The sequence below is a fragment of the Pseudorasbora parva genome, chromosome 11 (assembly GCF_024679245.1).
Source record: "Pseudorasbora parva isolate DD20220531a chromosome 11, ASM2467924v1, whole genome shotgun sequence".
Taxonomy (NCBI): domain Eukaryota; kingdom Metazoa; phylum Chordata; class Actinopteri; order Cypriniformes; family Gobionidae; genus Pseudorasbora; species Pseudorasbora parva.
Genome location: NC_090182.1, coordinates 19,311,382 through 19,332,684, shown reverse-complemented (window position 1 = coordinate 19,332,684; position 21,303 = coordinate 19,311,382).

The window sequence follows — 21,303 nt, the reverse complement described above, 5'->3', positions numbered from 1 at the left end:
AGTCACACTAGAAATACATTGCTTTGATATCAAACCAAGTGCAAACAAATGATGTAAGACCTTTTCTCAGAACCAACTTTTCATCTTTGGTGCCATTTTTGTAAGTTTGTCTCTCTATATTTATATTTTTAACAGTAAATCTATTGCTAAACCTACCAAACCTATTTGTTGTGAAATATTTTGTTTGAAAGTCTACTTCTTTCTTCTCATAATTGTCCCTTAAGCCCGTTCAGATGGTAATTATTTCTTGTGGGGTCATATGTTATTTTCATCATTGACTGGGGCTACTCAGTGATTTTATTTGTTGCCAAATCCAGAATGTCAATGTTTTTCTCCCACCACCTGTGTCAAAATCCCTGGCCGAATAACCTACTGTTTTCTGACAAACACCAAGGTCGTGTGGTAATTGAATTGCCATCCGAATCCAAATATCTGCTTGTTTTCAAGAAAATATCACTGCAAAAGTCATATCCCTTTTTTATCACTGCAGAGCACTGTACGGTTGCGTTTCGCTGTAATTTGGATGCATTTTTAAATCTAGGTTGACTCCGAAATCACCCCCTTATACCTATAGGGCATTATTTGAGGGGGCTCATTCAATCCCACAATGCACCACAATAAGGAGTGTATGCTCAACAATAGTTCAAATTCACACAAATTCATTTTCATTCACTCCTTCAAGTGAACTGTATAATTGGACTAACATAGGGAATAGTGAATGGGTTAAAGTTTAAGGGGCAATTTCAGATTCAGCCCTAGACTTTTATTACTGAAATGCTGGCAAGTTGACAAGAGCAGTATATTTTAATCATCGCTCAAAAATAAAATTCAAAGCACTTTCAAATGGGCCATTATTACAGCCGCAATTATATGTTAAAATAACCAAGGAGCGTTATGTTTACCTCAAATAAGAAGCTGTAATAAAGGGATAGTTCATCCAAAAATGAAAATTAGCCCATGATTTACTCACCTTCAAGTCATCCTAGGTGTATATGACGTTCTTCTTTCAAACAAATAAAAGCTATATTTAAAAAGCCCTGACTAATCCAGGGCCTTCTGAAGCAAATCATTGCGTTTGTGTAAGAAAAATATCCAAATGTAAAACTTTCTGAATTAAAGTTCTGACCGATCACCGTCTGTGGAAAAGTGTTGATAGTGCCTTACATACACAATGTCTGATGAGCGTAAAATACATTTTGGTCCAAAAATAACAAAAACTAAGACTTATTCAGCATTGTCTTCTATTCTGCGTTTGTTTTCAAACCTCAAATAAAGATTCAAACGGTCATGAATCCGCAGATTGATTCATGATTTAGATTGGGTGTCAAAGCCAAACTGTGAAATCACGTGACATTGGAGATCCGAATCATGAATCAATCCGCTGATTCATGACCGCTTGAATCTTTATTTGAAGTTTGAAAACAAACGCGGAAGAGAAGACAATGCTGAATAAAGTCGTAGTTTTTGCTATGTTTGGACCAAAATGTATTTTACGATGCTTCAAGAGATTCTAACTAACTGATGTCACATATGGACTACTTTGATGATGTTTTTAGTCCCTTTCTGGACATGGACAATATAGTGTGAATACACTTAGATACGCTGTCGGACTAAATATAAAATATCTTAAACTGTGTTATGAAGATGAACGGAGATCTTACGGGTGTGGAACGACATTAGAGTGAGTGATTAATTACATAAATGTCCTTTTTGGGTGAACTAACCCTTTAAGTTAGGACAAAATGTATAGCAATTGTGTTGCTTTAGCTCATTTTAATTATAATCAATTTGATCAAGCAGTAAAAATATTGAATATTTATATTCATGTTTTATCATACATTCATATTTTTCAATGTATGAATGTATGACATTTTTCAGCATAGAATCATGTCATTGATCACGTGAGCAGCATGTTCCCAGGTGCGCAGGATCACGACACAAAACTCAGAATAAATAACTAAAAAACTCCACCGTAAATAAATCTCCATCTGAAGTTTTATCACTAAGGTGGCATGCAAATGTATTTTTAAAGACTTCCACATGAGAAACAATTACCATCCGAATAGGGCTTTTGTATGTTACAAAATACCATTCACACAGTTTTATGTGTGGCTTAAGAGTCCAAATACTTTTTGGAGCCAAGAGTCCAAATACTTTTTGGAGCCAGTAAAAAATCCATGCACTACAATACTGTGCACTTATTTCACTTTTCACTCAGCATCTTCATTTCTCTACAAGTGACCCCAATTATTGAAGGTGCAAAAACTGAACGTTTGGAGGTCTTTGAAGCAGCCCCTCTGCTCATTGAAGGCAAACAGCACAATGCACTCACAAATAATGAGATGGCATCACTGTAGTTTAAAAGCAGCTGGGAGCGGCCCGCTCAGCGTATACCAGCATAAGATGAGCATTACAATAGCCTGGAGACGGCAGGCTTTGCATTATTCAACAGTACAGGAAATACGCTTCAGGTTTACAGCAACAGCAAGAGACACTGATAACACACACACACACACACACACACACACAAACAGATCCACATGAGGATCTCTAAAACAATGAAGTCTTATGGCCAGACTGTCTAGATGCTTGGAATATAATGGATGGTAAAAAACACAGTCCTTGAACAGAAACCTTGAAAATGGACAAGGCCTCGGGCTCTGAGCGTTTGCGCAGAACTCCTCTCTTCCTTTAGCGTAATTTTGTTTCGATGGGGCCACATACATTTTGAAATCTGACCTCTCTCAGTGACTTTCACTCACCCAGAGAGAGAATGAACAATGATAGACCTGTGGGCGCCCATGTGATCTCTTTATAAAGCATTCAATTCATCCCTTAACCCTGTACGTGAGCACTCAAGGTGAAAGAGAGAGGTCCTAGTACTAAGAACAGCCCTTTCATGTAACCCGTGATCCTTTCGCATGATAAAAGAGTTCTTCCTCCAAGCGATCTTACAACTGATCATTGAATACACACGCACCCCCTGAGAACAGCGAGAATGAGTGAGGAATAGAGAGAGCGGTAAAGATCAAACAGAAAAATATTGCTGCTCTTGTCTAGCCTTTAAACAATGGTTGAACCAAAATGAGCAGTGGACACTCACCAGCAAGTTTCTATATGAGCGTTGTGAAGGGAATTCACCGGGTAGCACCATTTACTGTACTTGTATGCTCTGTCTTCCCGCCAGGTACACTAAAGGAATTATGCAAATCAAATCACGCTCAAATGTGCTGACAAATTACGGGCTGGATGCGATGCTTATTTTACAAGGACTGTACCGCATGAATCAGCTCTTTAAAATGCAGAAAGTCTGCTCTGGATCTTCAGTTATAACGCTCAATAATTTAATGAATAACTGCTCTCTAATCATATGATTTAAAAATTACACAAAACATTTCTGCAGGTTTTCAGAGTTTTATGAAAAGAATCATGAGGCTAATTTACACAGAAAGTATAAAAAAATAAAAACATTATTTTCACAGCACATTCTTTCAGTATTCCTGCAGTTAGCAGCAGGGGTAACACTTGAGAATATTGTTTCATCATTAATGAATAACTACACAGAAAAAAATGAGTAACAAAACATTAAGACTCTATTAACTAACTAAAAAAACCCCTGATAATTATATTAGTAAGCAATAGTGCTCAGCTGAATATGGTAGTTCAATTTTAGCTAATACATTCTCTCCTAGAGAACTACTGAAAACTATATTCATAATTAATGTGAATACTTTATTTGGTCACACTTTAGTTTAGGTTCTCACTTTTAAAGGGCTGGGAAGATGAATCTTTATTTAAACTGGCTCATTAATGTAGTAGAAATGTAAAATTACTTTTGAATGTGGTGCTTTGACTGAGTAAAGAAAGAAAATATATTTTTGTCTCATGGGGATGAAAGACAACAATTCCCAGAATGCTTCGCTGCCCTGTGAGGTCATTCCCAAAGCCACCACTACTGAATCACTGATCACTTTCTCACCACAGCGTTCATCTTCATAAACTCAGTCCAGTTAGAGAACAGACACTACAATTAAAAACTGAAGGTGTGTGTTCAATACTATATTGTAATTTAGCTGCTGAGTTAAAAACTGAAGGTGTGTGTTCAATACTATATTGTAATTTAGCCGCTGAGAGAGTGTCACAAATGCAGCAGGAGTAAGATTACACTCATCGTTAACGAGCTGAGGTAAGAGCTCTCATGATGAGAGCTGAGGTCAATGCGTCCGCGCTCGTCGCAGTAGTTCTCAGCGCGGGTTCAGTCTAGCGTGTTTTAAGTTCATGCTTTTGGAAGCTTAACTTTTAATAGGAATTAATTTGAGAAGTTAAAACACTCACTTTGCTCCACCAGCCGCACCGTTTACATGAATGCCTGCAGCTGCGAGCTGAGCTGTGAGTGCGATCCCACTAACCATGTGCAAGTTGAAAACATGCGAAAATGGCTGTAGTCTTTAGCCTCTGAACGGGTTGGGGGGTCAGTCGAATATACTCCAGGGTTTCTACTGATAGAAAGCTATATGCTAATCCTTTTAGTAACCCTTTAACTAACTATTGACTTCAACTTTTTGTCTCAGTAAACTTCTAATTACTGCTTATTAAAATGTATGCGTTTGTGTAAGAAAAATATCCTTATTTAAAACTTTAAAAAGTAAAGTTATGGCCAATCGCCTTCAGTGTAAAAAGTGTTGAAAGTGCCTCTCGCTGTTTAAAATGTGTGCACTATGTCTGAAGAGCGTAACTGGTAGTGTAAGCCTTTTGAACTGCAGAGGCACTTTCAACACTTTTTCCATAAATTGAATACGAAAGGCGATATGGATAGTTTTATATACACCTAGGATGACATGAGGGTGAGTAAATCATGGGCTAATTTTCCTTTTTGGGTTAATTAACCCTTTGCTTTTAATAAACAGCAATATAGTAATGTGCAGGCTAAGCAATAATAAACAGCAATATAATAATGTACATGCTAAAAATTAGTGAATAGTGAGAATTGGACCTAAACAAAAGTGTTAACATTAATTCTAAAGTGAAGATCATTTATGAATTACTATTTAGATCAGTATTCTAAAGTGAAAAGCATGTTAACTCCCTATATTGAAGTCATTGTAAACTTAAGGTTTTGGATAGTAATGACTCAAGTGTTTCTACAACCCTCTACATGAATTGCAAATCAAAAATTATTTGGATCAGTATTTTAAAGTGAAGATCATGATAAGCCACTAGTAATAACTCAAGTGTTACCAAATCCATCAGAGGGAATTACTATCCAAAACTTTTTTCATTCATTTCATTTCAAATTTTTTTTCCACTGAAATACAAAATTACATCAACTGTTTAGTGAATTCACTGTATGTTTATCTTCACACAGGGCTGTCACTAGAGAGGAGAAAGACGATAAAAGAACTGAACTCCCAGAATGAGATTTCAACAGAGGAGGGCCCACAGCAACAACCTGCATCGGGGCCCAGATACCCTACGGCCCTGTCTTAACACAAGACATTTTGGAGGGCATGTGCAATCTGTTCAGGTCTGTGAGTTCAGTACTGTATGCAGCATACTCAGGCTACAATCCTCTGGAGATGGGACAGATAGCTGGACTCAAAACTGTGTCAAACTAGACCAAATGAGATCAGAACCCTTAGTGCAAATACAATTATTATTTTCTTTAACTGGTAAACATGTTGGGTCTTTATGTTTTATGGGGATTTCCATAGACATAAGGATTTTTATAATTGCGCAAATTGTATATTCTATCTCCCTGACCCTAAACCTACAATAGTATGTTTTGGGTCAGGGAGGGAAAGTGTATAATACATACAATATACAATATATATACAGGTCCTTCTAAAAAAATTAGCATATGTGATAAAAGTTCATTATTTTCCATAATGTAATGCTAAAAATGTATCTTTCATATATTTTAGATTCATTGCACACCAACTGAAATATTTCAGGTCTTTTATTGTTTTAATACTGATGATTTTGGCATACAGCTCATGAAAAAAATCTCAAAAAATTAGCATATTTCATCCGACCAATAAAAGAAAAGTCAACCTTCAAATAATTATGTTCAGTTATGCACTCAATACTTGGTCGGGAATCCTTTTCCAGAAATGACTGCTTCAATGCGGCGTGGCATGAAGACAATCAGCCTGTGGCATTTTGGCATTTCCTTCTCTGCAGTCTTCCTCCAGACTCTGGCACCTTGATTTCCGAATGACATGCAAAATTTGCTTTCATCCGAAAAAAGTACTTTGGACCACTGAACAACAGTCCAGTGCTGCTTCTCTGTAGCCCAAAAGTGACTTGACCTGGGGAATGCGGCACCTGTAGCCCATTTCCTGCACACACCTGTGCACGGTGGCTCTGGATGTTTCTACTCCAGACTCAGTCCACTGCTTCCGCAGGTCCCCCAAGGTCTAGAATCGGTTCTTCTCCACAATCTTCCTCAGGGTCCGGTCACCTCTTCTCGTTGTGCAGCGTTTTTTGCCACACTTTTTCGTTCCCACAGACTTCCCACTGAGGTGCCTTGAGACAGCACGCTGGGAACAGCCTATTCGTTCAGAAATTTCTTTCTGTGTCTTACCCTCTTGCTTGAGGGTGTCAATGATGGCCTTCTGGACAGGGTCGGGTCGGCAGTCTTACCCATGATTGCGGTTTTGAGTAATGAACCAGGCTGGGAGATTTTAAAAGCCTCAGGAATCTTTTGCAGGTGTTTAGAGTTAATTAGTTGATTCAGATGATTAGGTTAATAGCTTGTTTAGAGAACTTTTAACTTTTAGGAATTTTGGGTTTTCATGAGCTGTATGCCAAAATCATCAGTATTAAAAAAAATAAAAGACCTGAAATATTTCTGTTGGTGGGCAATTAATCTAAAATATATGAAAGTTTATTTTTTTATCATTAGATTATGGAAAATAATGAACTTTTATCACATATGCAATTTTTTTGAGAAGGACACACATATATATATAGTTGACATGGCTGAGTTTTCAAAGGTTTGCCACTGTAGTGTGTAGGGCTGCTGTAACTATGGAAACGCATTAGGAGATCATTTAATGTGAGTGAGACAAGCCAAACAGGCCGAGGAAATGGAAAACAGATGAATGGTTGTCATGAGCAAAATTCCTTCATGCAGACATCACACAAATGTGCACTCTGACACACTTAGCACATACGCATGTGCATTTTCCTCTAATGTGACTCATACAAAACTTACACATGGAGTATTCCTACATACTCCACATGCTCAGCTTTCCTTTCCCACGCAGCTATTGTCTGTCTGGACTATACGGTGACCGTTTTGAATTATGGATGGTGTCTCACTTTTAGTGACAGTGACAAAAACAACCATTCCTCTCTGCTTTTACATCTCCCTCAAGCGTATAATACGTCTTTCCCTCGGCTTATTGTTGTCCCACTTTCCCTCCTTCTCTCTCTCTCTCTCTCTCTCTCTCTCTCTCTCTCTCTCTCTCTCTCTCTCTCTCTCTCTCTCTTCTTCTCTCTCTTCTCTCTCTCTCTCTCTCTCTCTCTCTCTCTCTCTCTCTCTCTCTCCCTCTCTTTCCTTTTTCCCTCACTTACCTTGTCTACCTGAATCAGTGTAAAAGCACTAAAATATATAAAAAGAAACACATAACATGACCTTAAAAGGAGAGTTCACTTATAAATGAAAATTCTTTCATCAATTTTACATTTTGTGAAACACCAAAGGCATGAATGGATAATGTAATGGACACTCTTTTTTCACACAAAAAATGAAAGTGAATGGGGATCTGGGATGTTAAGGTTAACACAAGGTTAAGTAAACACAAAATGGAAGCAAATAACTATGATATATGTCACTCAGACTGTAACTATGATTTATATGTAAACAAAACAGCACTAATCTTAAATTACCTCAAGATTACCTACAAGTTAAAAACAAGCTGCCATCATTGTGTTACTGTTTTTGAGGCAGATATTACCTCAACAAAGCAGCTTTACAAGCTCATTGTTTAGCCTGTAATTTCAGTATGCTAACAGACGGATTATGTGCGGAAACCTGTTTTGTTTTTGTTCCGTCTTTCCACCTGTTTTCCCTTTTTGGATAGCTCAAAAAGAGGAACTTTCACAAACACACAAACATAATGTGGGCACATTTGTGTGCAATTAAGCCTTGCTTTGTCTTTGTGAAAGTTCTGACACAAAAGCAGATCAGGCTTTTGTCTTCAGCACTGTCCAGGCGAACTACAACAGGGACAAACTGCCTTTTGTTGCGCTTTGACATTCAGCTGGAGAGAGACACAGAGACAAAAGAAGCTTGCAGTGGGCTGTACCCCTCCTTCACACAAACACACACTTATAGACGTATAGAGCTTTTCACGATATACATTGTTTAAAAGCAGCTTTACAGAAAATGCATGAGTCTACATTACGATTTAGAGTAATCTGCTGTCAGATGTGAATGTCAGTATGACATACATACAGTTCTAAGATAATAAAAAACCTGTTCATCATTTTCATCTAGGCTGAAACTAACTGAAAAGGCTGAAAAAGATTACAATATAGAGATCATTTGGCAGTTGTGTATGTGGATTAAGAGTTGGCTTCATCTGAAGTCCTCAGGATAGAGTAAGTGAAGGATTAAAACAAATGAGTCAAGATATAGATTCAGACTAAACTTGACTTTAAGTTCTTGATCCACTCCATCCATCCATCCATCCATCCATCCATCCATCCATCCATCCATCCATCCATCCATCCATCCATCCATCCAAACAACCATCCATCCATCCATCCATCCAAACAACCATCCATCCATCCATCCATCCATCCATCCATCCATCCATCCATCCATCCATCCATCCATCCATCCCAAACAACCAACCAACCAAATGTCCGTCCGTCCGTCCATCCATCCATCCATCCATCCATCCATCCATCCATCCATCCATCCATCCATCCATCCATCCACCCACCCATCCATCCATCCATCCATCCATCCATCCATCCATCCATCCATCCATCCATCCATCCATCCAACCACAACCAAACAACTAACCAACCAACCAACCAACCATCCATCCAGCCATCCATCCATCCATCCATTCAACCAACCATCCACTCATCCATCAACCATCCATCCCATCCATCCATCCATCCATCCATCCATCCATCCATCCATCCATCCATCCACCCATCCACCCACCCATCCATCCATCCATCCATCCATCCAAGGGTGAGTAAATTATGACAGAATTTATATTTTTAGGTGAACTTTTAAATGTAAATGTAATAAATTTAAACCACATTTCACTGTTGTAATGTGTGCATGCAAGCAAATGCATGTCATATAATGACACGTCTGCCTAGTAAAGGTACCTCATTTAGTGGAATGCAGTGCTGGTCAACATAACAGCCATATCATGAGGTCTAAAGGAGCTCTTCACAGTGCTGCTGTAAAATAAGAACAGTTTCAGTCAAGTGACTGGCCATTGCATTAAATTCATGTCATGAAATCAGGGTCGGCATTGCCTGGTCATTTATAGTACTTACTCGTTGTTTCTGTCTTGGTGTGAATTCATGAGCACGGGCACTCAAGCAAGCGTACTTGCTTGTGTTTGTGAGCGTGTTTGTGTGTGAGTGTCAGGCCTGCGAGGCTGAGTGTGACAGAGTTGTCAAGTAACAGAAGAGAGGGTGGCAAAGCTGCTCTCAGCGATGCTACAAGAGCAAAGAACAGCTTGTCATTTCATCTTTTCATTTTTCTCTCTTTCTTTCATTTCAACCCTTGTTTTTCTCCACTTGTGTGGCTCTTAGGCAGCAATTCTCAGAAAAGATGCCCGCTGAAGGCTTTAGGAAGTGTATGTGTGCGCCAATCTGGGTTGTGGGTTGGTGCAGATGTATATACTTACGAGAAGAAATGAAGTATTTGCCTGGAGTTTCTAGCTAATCACCCTTCTTATATCCCTGACACCGCCATCATTATTATCATCCGGAACGGCGCCACAACCATTAGTGACTGAACTTAGGATATCAACTTTAGTTTATCAAGAACAAACAAATATCTGGCCTCTGGTATTGTTAGTGGTTTTCTACCCCTTTTCACCCTACATCCAACACGTGTCTAATGGCGAGATAAGCACTGTGTGACCAGGAGGAAACATAGCATCTTTTTTCAATTAATTTTCTTTTCTTTTTTTTCATATTCTAATGAGCTACTGTGTCTTAATGCAGATATGGTCAGGCAAAGAAGCCAAATTCAAACCGAAGCTTGCGCTACAAGGGACAAAACAAAAGCGGGAACAGAAATGTAGGGCAGTCCTCAGTCGAGCCACCACGCTGTGTCTGACCCTGGACTCTAAGGCTTCTTACCACAAGCAAATGTTACACAGTCCAATCAACCCTTTAGCCCTATGCATACATTAGCATTTCAATGAGGCCCTTCTGTCCTTCCCTCCTTTAAGGAAATTGACTAACCTCTACATGCTTTCATTAAGATAAAACTATGTGCTTGACTTTCTTTCTGTTCAAAGTTTGGAAATTCTTTATTTAGGAGACAATACACAAAGCCTTTGCAATGCAAATATATGTAACAATTTAGCATACAGTCTTTTTTCATGTAACATTAACCCAATATTATGCAGACACTTGTATTTGTGTGTGTGTGTGCGTGTGTGTGTGTGTGTGTGTGTGTGTGTGTGTGTGTGTGTGTGTGTGTGTGTGTGTGTGTGTGTGCTTTTTTATATGAATGGATTACAAGCACACACACAAGGACTTCCTGTGCCCTTGTGACTTAAAAAGGCATACTAAACAGTGTTTATCAACATTGTACTTATAGCTGAAATTGTACTTATAATACATTTCAAATACAATGTAAAAAAATTGAAATTAAAATTGAAATGATCCAATTGAAAATTGTCATTTGGCTGAATTGAAATTCTGTGAATTGATGCAATTTAATTCACAGAATTTCAATTCGGCCAACTGAATTTATTTTGTTTTTTAAATATGTACATTTATTCAAAATAAATGTACATATAATATAATACAATCAAGGCAGAATTTATTTTATAAAAAATATATAGTAGTGTGTATCTGATGAAAATGTAAAAGTAGACAATTATTTTTTTCTTTTTCTTTTTTCTTTTTTTATAAAATTTAAAATGTGATTTATTCCTGTGATGGCAAAGCAATTTTTTTAATTGTTCAGTGCCACATAATCTTTCAGAAATCACGTTAATATTCTGATTTGCTGCTCAATATTAAAATTAATGTTGAATGCATCTGTACTGCCTAATATTTTGTGGAAACCCATAAAAGAACCCTTTTTATTAGGATTCTTCATGAATAGAAAAGTCAAAACAGTTCAAATGATTTGAAATAATTTTTGTAACAATGCAAACGTTTCCTTAAAAAAACCCACAAATCTTAAGGACCTCAACTTTTGAACAGTAGTATTATATACATATACATACACACACACACACACAAGACCTCTTTATACGTTCTTATAATAGTATGTCTAAATGTTTTATAAGTTGGATATGGCAGATTTATAAGCATCCAAAACTTCATAAACCCTTCAGGAAAGGCCTTTCAACAGTTGCTTGTAATTTTACTTGACATTCCATAAGGACATTGGCCAGTCATTGTCAATTCTTAATATATTCCCCATGTCCGCACAGAGGAAGAACGCTGTAAATCAGTAAGAGCCTTCCCTAAAGCATGATAACACTCATCAGCAGAGTGATTTACAAATGAGCCTAAAACAACAGCCATGCAATGGCATCAGTACACTGAGCTGTATGTGACATGCAGTGTAAATAAATCTAATAATAGTGTAGTAGAAAATAAAAGGCAAGTAAATACAAACTTCTTGAGGTCCATAACTCAGGGAGATTGATTAGCGTGTCTTTGCTAGGCTGGTTTCCAACTTCACTGATCCGGCCAAAGTCAACAAAACCAGGATGACCCACACACACAGATCGCTTCACATTGTGCTTACCTCATATACACTGGGTCACAAAAACCCAAACCTTTGGATTTGGAAACTCAGCTAGCCAAGTACAATAAATTCGGCTCCAGGCTGACCCTTAAACCCCAAACCCACATGTGCACTAGCTGTGAGCTCACCTTAGAAAACACATCTACCTGCCCTGAAAGGCCAAACATGACCCAATTTAATCTCTCTCTCTCTCTCTCTCTCTCTCTCTCTCTCTCTCTCTCTCTCTCTCTCTCTCTCTCTCTCTCTCTCTCTCTCTCTCTCTCTCTCTCTCTCTCTCTCTCTCTCTCTCAATTAAATTCAATTCAATTCAATTCAAATGTGCTTTATTGGCATGACAATTGTTTTCAATGTATTGCCAAAGCATTAACATACATGTACATATACATACATACATAAAATAAAGAATTATATAAAATAAAATAAATAATAATAATAGTAATAAGTTGAACAATCTGTAAACATTTAGAATTCTAGGAACAATTTTGAATTCTCGGTGTGTGTGTGTGTGTGTGTGTGTGTGTGTGTGTGTGTGTGGTGTGTGTGTGTGTGTGTGTGTGTGTGTGTGTGTGTGTGTGTGTGTGTGTGTGTGCGCATCACTGATTGGTCGACTCTTCTCTCTTTTTGTGACAGGCATTAATGTATCTTGCTGCTAGTAGGATACAATCTCTTTGTTCACCTAATACATGTAGAAGTTGTGTTTTATTGTTTGATTTTATGAAGTCAGGGCAAAGTATTTCGAATTTAGGATAGAATGTGTTTCTGATTTGTTCATAGTTAGGGCAGCTGGTGAGGAAGTGTGTTTCTGTCTCCACTTCTCCAGCAGTGCAGTACGGGCAGATGCGGCTCTCTCTGGGCAGCCAGTTCTGTCTGTATCTGCCCGTCTCTACGGCCAGTGTGTGATTGCTCAGTCTGTACCTCGTCATTCTTCTTCTGAGCTCACTGTCTTTCACTGCGCTCAGGTATTCTGCTGTTGTGTAGTTTCTGTTTAGGGCCAAATAACATTCCAGTTTACTTTGTTTTTGTGTTGTTTCAGTCCAATAGGTCAGGTAGTTTTCTTTTTGTGCTTTAATCATTTGGTTGGGCCAGATTGTGTGGATGAGGGTGTCGGTGTCCTGAGGCTGATTATTGTTAGTCGTGTTAGTTTGTTTTTGCAGCCTCAGGACCAGCTGAATTAGGGGACTCTTCTCAGCGTTCACTTCATGGTTTTTAAGGGCTTTAAAATGGTAAGAGTTGGGGTCACTCATTTTTAGATGTTTCCAAAATTTGATGGCTCGTTTCTCAATGTGGATTAGTAAAGGGTATTGGCCTAATTCGGCCCTGCATGCGTTGTTCGGCGTGTTCCTCTGTACTCTCAGGATACTCTTACAGAACTCAGCATGCAGGGTTTCTATTGGGTTTTTGTCCCATTTGTCAAACTCATGGTTTAGGAGAGGACCCCACACTTCACTGCCATATAGTGCAATAGGTTCTATGACGGATTGGAATATTTTGAGCCAGATTCTGATTGGTATTTCAAATTGGATTGATTTTTTGATGGCATAAAAAGCCCTTCTTGCTTTCTCTTTCAGTTCATTCACGGCCAAGCTGAAGTTTCCGTTTGTATTGAATTTCAACCCGAGGTATGTGTAGTTGGTGGCCTGATCAATTTTGGTCATACCAAGGGTGAAATTGTGTTTCTTTCCCTGACATCTGGGTCTCTTCTGAAATGTTAGTACTTTAGTTTTAGCCATGTTAATAGTCAGGGCCCAGGTCTGACAGAACTGATGCAGGATGTCCAGGTTCTGCTGTAGACCCTCTTCTGTTGGAGACAGCAGCACCAGGTCATCCGCATACAGGAGGAACTTTATAGAGGAGTCATGTAGTGTGAGACCAGGAGCTGCTGATTGCTCGAGGAGTTTCGCTAATTCATTAATGTAAATATTGAAGAGGGTCGGTGATAGTGGGCAGCCCTGTCTCACACCTCGCCCTTGAGTGAAGGACTCCGTTTGTTTATTGCCAATTTTAATTGAGCATTGATTGTTTGAGTACATTGTTTTAATTATGTTTGTATGTTTTGCCCCCGATACCTGATTCTAGAAGTTTAGACAGAAGACCTTCATGCCAAATTGAATCAAAGGCCTTTCTGGAAATCAACGAAGCAAGCAAAAATTTTAGTTTTGTTTTGATTAATGTGTTTGTCGATCAGGGTATGCAGGGTGAATATATGTCTGATGTTCTGTAATTTGGTAAGAATCCAATCTGACTTTTGCTGAGGGCATTGTGCTCTGTGAGGAAGTGGACGAGTCTTGTGTTGATGATGCTGCAGAACATCTTCCCCAGATTACTGCTCACACAGATGCCTCTGTAATTGTGCGGGTCTGATTTGTCTCCACTCTTAAATATGGGCGTTATGAGTCCTCTATTCCAGGTGTCAGGGAAATGACCAACACTCAGAACCAAGTTGAACAGTTTCATTATGGCTAATTTGAATTTGTGATTGGTGCTTTTAAGCATTTCATTTAGGATGCCGTCCGGTCCACTTGCCTTTTTTGTGGGCAGGCCTGTATTTTATCTGTCAGCTCTTTTTCTGTGATTGGTAATCTAATGGATTTTGATATTTGCCAATTATTTTTTCTATATGATTTAATTTTCGAATATCTTTGTTTGTTCTATGGTCATGTTTAATTTGCTGTACAGTTTTTCAAGTGATTTTTCCAGATGTCTCCATCTTGTATAGTTGTTTGAATCATGATTCTTTTTATTCAGGAGATTCCAGTTGTCCCAGAAACTGTTGGAATGGACAGATTCTTCATAGTTCTGAGCTGATTCTGAATGTACTGTTCTTTCTTCTTTCTGAGTGTATTTTTATATTTTTTGAGCTCCTCACAATAATGAAGACGTAAATCTGAATCGTCTGGTTGTCTGTGCTTTTGTTTGCCAGCTGTCTTAAATTTGTCTTTATTCTTTTACAATCCGAATCAAACCATTTTTCATTCTCTTGTTTTTGCTTATGAATTTTCTTAGAGGTTTTAAGATTAGATAGTGTTGCCAAATAATCAAATATGTAATTTATGTTTTCTACAGCCAGATTTACGCCATCTTCATTGTGAGGATAAATATTTTCATTAAAGTTGTCAATAAGCAAGCACACTTGGGGGTGGTCGAATGCGGTCAAGTATTTTTCAGTGCTGTTTTGGACCCATCTGTAGTTCTTTTGTAATGTCATACAGCTTACTGGGTTGTGGATGTATGTTAGTTTTTTCTGTCCTTTTTAGATACACAGTAATTTGGCTGTGGTCTGACAGGGGTGTTAGTGGTTTGACCGTGAATGCTCTGAAAGAGAATAGATCTAAATCTGTGATCATGTAGTCGACTGTTGAGCAACCATGAAATGAGCTGTAGGTGTATCTCCCCAGAGAATCCCCTCTCACCCTGCCATTGACGAGGTACAGACCGAGGCTCCGGCAGAGCTCAAGGAGCACTCTCCCGTTCTTATTTACCTGGGAGTCAGAGTTATTCCTATGGAAATCAACACTGTTTTGTTGAAAGCACTGTCCAAATATATAATTATTCCCGTTGTCAGGGGTGTAGTCGGGTAGGGATCCCGTCCTTGCGTTGAGATCTCCACAGATTAACACACTTCCCTGGGCCTGGAAGTGGTTGATTTGACTGTGGAGGGTCTCAAAGATGTTCTCATCATAGTAAGGAGATTCAGAGGGAGGAATGTAAAGAGCACATAAGAATATGTCTTTTGTAGTTTGACTGAGTTGATTATTGATTTTTAGCCAGATGTGGGATTCTTCTTTTTTTGATTATTTGGATGTAATTATTAATTTCAAGCTTGTGCCAAATTATTATGCCCCCTGAATCTCTCCCACGTGTTATATTTTCATGTTTTTGGGACGATATGGCTATTTCACGATATCCTGGGGGACAAAGAGTGACCTCATCAGTTCTGCGCCATGTTTCCTGTAATATTATTATGTCTATGTCTAAAACATTTTTCTTAAAGTCCAGGGTTTTGACTTTACATCCAAAGCTTGAAGAATTAATGCCCTGGATGGTTCCACAGTGTGATTGTCAGTGGTTTCATGTGGTCAAAAAAACAAAACAAAACAATTTTAACATTCTTCTAGAAAGAACCAACTCAACTTAAACCAGTTGAAAATCTATGTGCATTATGTAGCTAGATATACATATAGGCTACTTTTTACATGTTTTTATTATTGTTATTATTTGAATTATTTATATTAGTGTAGTAGTTGTATCTGGTGTCTTACTCACGACTAGTCCATCAGCCGTGTGCAGATTAAGTGGAGCATGTCCTTGATCTCTCTGAGGTTAGTGCTGTGGGCGTCGTTTGGGCCTTTCAGGCTGAAGCGTAGCTCCGCTGCTCCTGCTGCTCCGGCCTGTGGGTGTCTGGCTTCTGTGCTGGGGCTTCTCTGGGTGTTGGCTGTTTCCTCGCTGCTGGGATGGGGGCTCCGGGTGCTGGCGTTGCTGCCGGTGGTCATGTGTGGGATGCGGGTGTGGGGGTCTGAAGCGTGGTGCGGGCCTTCAGGATGGGGGTACTGATGGAGTCTCCAGGGCGCTGTAGTGTAGGGGTCAGCTGGGTGTGGGGGAAAGAGGCGTGTGCTGGGGCTGGGATGAATCGTCTCTTTGGTTGAAAGTGGCTGGATTCTCTGTAACTCCTTGAGGGACTACTAGGGTTCGGCCAAGGGCAACATCTTTAAGATTTCTTGCAAACACATTCACACTGTCTTTCCGTAGGTGGACATGGTCATGGAGATTGTGAATGTCCAGTGTTGGGTGATGTGCCAGATGGACGTTTGGCATTTCAGCACATCCACGCGAGATGTCTGTGTTGACTCTCTGTATAGTGCGGGGGTGGAAATCAGTTCTGGGTAGCATGGTGGAGATTATTATTTTTGATGTTGGGAACGTCTGTGTTGCTTTAGTTGCCACTTGTGTGACTGACTGTGCCACTCGTTCCTGTTGTGTCCTCAGGTCGTTTGTTCCCACATGAATGATGATGTGGCTGGGATCACCAAGTTTTTCTTTCTCAAGTTGTTGAAGTGCACTCTTTGTGTTTGGGCACCAAAGTTTTAGGGATTTTTGGTTGGGAAAGAGCTGTTTTTCATTTATGAATTTGCCATTTGAGTCGATTAGAATGACTATTTCTGCCTGGATGTGACTATGTGTGGTTTCTTGTTCTTGGCTGTAGGTGTCTATCTGTGCTGTGGGCGTCTCAGGGGCCGTCAGGAGGGGGGTCTGCTGGTGTCTGGGTGGCATTAGAGCTCGGCTGTGTGATGGTTTCTGTCTGCTCTCTCAAACTTTGCATTTCTCTTTCTCTGAAGATCAGCTCCTCTCTGACACTTTTCAGCTCACTGTTCAGGGTCTCTCTGTCCTGCTGCAGCTTTTTTATTTCTCCTCTCAGCTCCTCAACACTAGTTGTAAAGTCTCTGGTGAGCTGGTGAAGTTTGTTTTCCAGGTGTTGTATGCGCTCATTGGATGTTGTCTGTGAGAGCACCAGTTCTCTGAGCTCCACCAGCTCCACCTCCTGTAGGGACAGACTGCTGCGTATCTGTGTGACTGACAGCTCCAGCTGCGAATCACAGTCCAGGAGAGGCTCCTCCTCCTCTAGCTCTAGCCCCGCCCCTGAGCTCACAGGCTCAACATGGCTACCTGCTCTCTCTGTCTGTTTCTCACTCTCTGCCAGTGCTTTGAGGCTGTTAAAGTTGGCCTGGACAGAGCTGAGACAAACTTCATTCCCTTGAAACATTATTGTTCCATTGTGGTATATATTACAGTCAGATATGCTTTGTCTCCTTCTTCTTCGTAAATTCGAATTTGCCTCCCATTACAGATGCCGTGTTTTGTATAGTTCTTGTAATAATTGCAGATCACTGTGTGCCAAGCATTGCAGTTTTCTGTGTAGAGCAGTAGGTTAGTGATAGTGGACTTGTCTCCTTTTTGGAAACAGTCAGCCATTAAAGTGTCTGGGTTTTTCTTGAGTAGGTTGTGTTTATATGTTTCTTGTCTTTTGCAGTTTTTATCTTTCTGAGGGAAAGTGATGGCTCGGGGGAGGGGCGTGGCATGCCTCTGTTCCCTCCATTCCAACTGTCACTGCTGTCACTCACTCTCTGCTATGCTGTTAGTTTAGCTAATTAGCTTTAGTCAACAAGTTACTCGTCTCTTTCTTATCTTATTATGTTTTACTGCTGAAAGTAGTGTAGTTGAAGGTGGTAGCTTTCCTTGCCTGTTTGTTGATTGGAGTTTTCTTCTTCTGTGCAGGTCTGATCCTCCTTGATGCTCAGATGCTGCTGCTCCTTCGTTGCTTAAACTCAGAATGTAGTGTTTTTAAAAAGAAAAAAACTGATCTACAGTTATCCTGTGATGCTTTCTATTTTTATTTTCAATTTATTGTAGGATTTGTCGAGTTTGGTTCTCTCTAGAGTTGAAAAAATTGTTAAATTTTAAGAGCTCAAGTGAGCATGACTGTCTCATCTCTCTCTCTCTCTCTCTCTCTCTCTCTCTCTCTCTCTCTCTTATATCTCTCTCTCTCTCTCTCTCTCTCTCTCTCTCTCTTAATATCTCTCTCTCTCTCTCTTAATATCTCTCTCTCTCTCTCTCTCTCTCTCTCTCTCTCTCTCCTCTCTCTCTCTCTCTCTCTCTCTCTCTCTCTCTCTCTCTCTCTCTCTCTCTCTCTCTCTCTCTCTCTCTCTCTCTCCCTTTATTAGTTATAAGTCTTTTGAAAAGTGGGGACCGCTGGCTGGTCCCCACAATGTAGGTGATCTCAGGTTTTACTATCCTTATGGGGACAATTGGTCCCACAATGTAATATAAATAAGGACACACACACACACACACACACACACACACACACACACACACACACACACACACACCGTATATATATGCAATTTATATTATATATGAACTACATATGAACAAACATTTACTGTAGAATAAACTTACTTTATATGATTAAAATTCTATTTCGAAAACTCTTGGCAAATCTATAATGCATTAAAGCTTAAAGCACTTTTTGGATAAGAGCGTTTGCTAAAAGCCCTTAAATGCAAAAGTAATAAATTTAAACCACATTTCACAGTTGTCAGTTTGTAATTAATAACTCTAGAGAGTTAAATGTGAGCTGGGCATCTGGGCAAATATTATATTTGCCATATAATGGTCTGGCTAGGAAAGGTACCTGAAGTGTTGCAGGTCAACAGCCATATCATGAAGTCGAAAGCTCTTTACAGTTCTGCAGTAAAATAAGGACAACAATGTGCATTAATACACTATGTCATTGCCTAATCATGTGTAGTACTTCACAAGTATAGTCCTTTTTTGTGAGATGCAAAGCAGAGACAGTGCATAAAAAAGAAAGAAAAGGCACAGGTTAAAATCTACCATTTTCACAAGTTTGTGTGCCCATATAATCTTAGTGAAAGTGGTAAACAGATTTGGCTTGCTGTCTGCTATAGAGGGGCTCGGAGAGGATATTCTACCCGAGCTCCGATTGCCCCCCTATAACAGGCAAATTAAATGAATAAAATAATGAATGAATGAGTCATTTATATAGCGCTTTCATATGTACTACTGTACACCCAAAGCGCTGTACATTCGTGTCGGGGATCCCTCCTCAACCACCACCAGTGTGGTGTACAAAATTGTACAAAAGGAGGAGCAGGGGAGGAGGAGGAATGCTTCAGGAACCAAAAAGGGGAAGAGGTAAGCTGCTGGTTTTATACCTTGGTATTAATTGAAAGATTAGATGGGCGTACTCCTCCCGAAATTACGTTTATTAACTTCACATCATGTAACAACATACAACCTATCAGGGGCGTAGCACCAAATTTTGGGCCCTGGGTACAAACCATCTTGCTGGGCCCCCGTACCATGTATGTGTATGACTTCCCTGCCTTGGGCCCTGGTTACTCAGTACCCTTTATCCCCCAGTTCCACGCCCCTGCAACCTATTCATGCATATATCCATTTTACTGGAATTATTCCTGGTTCACACACATTGGATTTGGAACCTTTTTTAGTTTAGTTTAGTTTATTGATTTATAAACAACATATGTTGTAACCAAAGTGCTGTAAAAGAACGTTAAAACAAAATCAAAACAGAATTACAAATTTGATATTGAGGGCACATGGGAAAACATTTACACCATCAGTTAAAACATAAAGAATATAAATGAGTTTTTAAGGATGCTTTAAAAGTAGCAACAGAGGGGGAAGATCTAATATTAAACGGAAGACAGTTCCAGGGAGAAAGCCCGGAGAAAGCAGAGAACATAGAAAGCCGGTCACCTTTAGTTTTATAACGTGAGCGAGGAATAGAAGGATTCGAGGAATAGATTCAAAGAGGGTAGGGATCTTGAGGCATTGTACATAACAAGAAGATCCCAACACGATCACATGGTAATGCGTATGAATAGTACGAGTGTGCAATCTCATTGAATGTATACGCCAAAATGAGTTTTTGATACGCACTTTATGGTGTGCATATGACGCTCTTGGGAAGGTTGGGGGTGGTGGTGCTTCGTACGTATAGTACGCCATAAAGTGGCCATCATATTCACGTGAAAAACTGTGTACCATATGCATGCCAAAACTCATTTTGGCGTATACATTCCACGAGATTGCACACTTGTACTATACACATTTTCGTGAGATCAGGCTCTCTGGCGGCTGTGTTCTGAACCATGTGCAAACGATTTACAGCTGAATTAGGCAAACCCAGGTACAATGAATTACAGTAGTTCAACTTTGAGGTGATAAATGCATGAATGACAGTTTCAAGGTCTCTCTTTGATAGCATCATCTTAATTTAAGCAATAGATCTAAGTTAAAAGAAACTGCTTTTGTGCTAATCTGCTTATAAAAACTCAGGTTGGAATCAAAAATTACAACAATATCGGAACCTTTTTTACACCGGATGCCCTTCCTGATGGGACAGATTCACAGTCTTATGACAATTTGGCATATCCAATCCACATAAACGGCAAGTCTTTGGACTGTAAGGGAAACTTAAGCACCTGGAGGAAACCCACATAGACGCGGGGAGAACATGCAAATTCCACACAGAAAGAACTCCCAGGGCTCAAATCGGGGACCTGATATGTATTACTTAGAAGTTTATTGTCATAATTTTGTCAAAAGTCAAACAAGTGAAAATATGCCAATAGAACAAGATGTCTCACAATGTGCTCAACATCTAAAACATCTGTATCTTATAGAATTTTGGTATAAGATATAAGATATAGGTATAAGATATAGAACCTTTTTACAAGTTCATGATCTATGGAGATGTAAAACACTCAACGTTAAAAGAC